Raw genomic sequence first — 307 nt, forward strand, 5'->3', positions numbered from 1 at the left:
ACATTTGAAACAGCACTGGAGATCGAATTCTCCTTTCATTAATTTTGTTCGCCACATTCGCCAACTTTTATGGGCCCCCTCATTGCTTCATTGCTTTGTGCTTTGCCTCGTTGGCGAATCTTGTGGCAAAATTGTCATTTTCGCCATATTTGCCAAATTCGCCACTTTCGCCAACTTTTATGGGCCCCCTTCACTGCTTTGTGATTTCCTCGTTTGCGATTGTGGCAAAATTGTCATTTTCGCCATATTTGCCATTTTTGTTGTTCTGTGCATTTCTTTACATTTGTGTGGGTTGGAGTACAATCAC

The sequence above is a fragment of the Montipora capricornis genome, chromosome 1, assembly GCF_036669925.1.
Source record: "Montipora capricornis isolate CH-2021 chromosome 1, ASM3666992v2, whole genome shotgun sequence".
Taxonomy (NCBI): Eukaryota; Metazoa; Cnidaria; class Anthozoa; order Scleractinia; family Acroporidae; genus Montipora; species Montipora capricornis.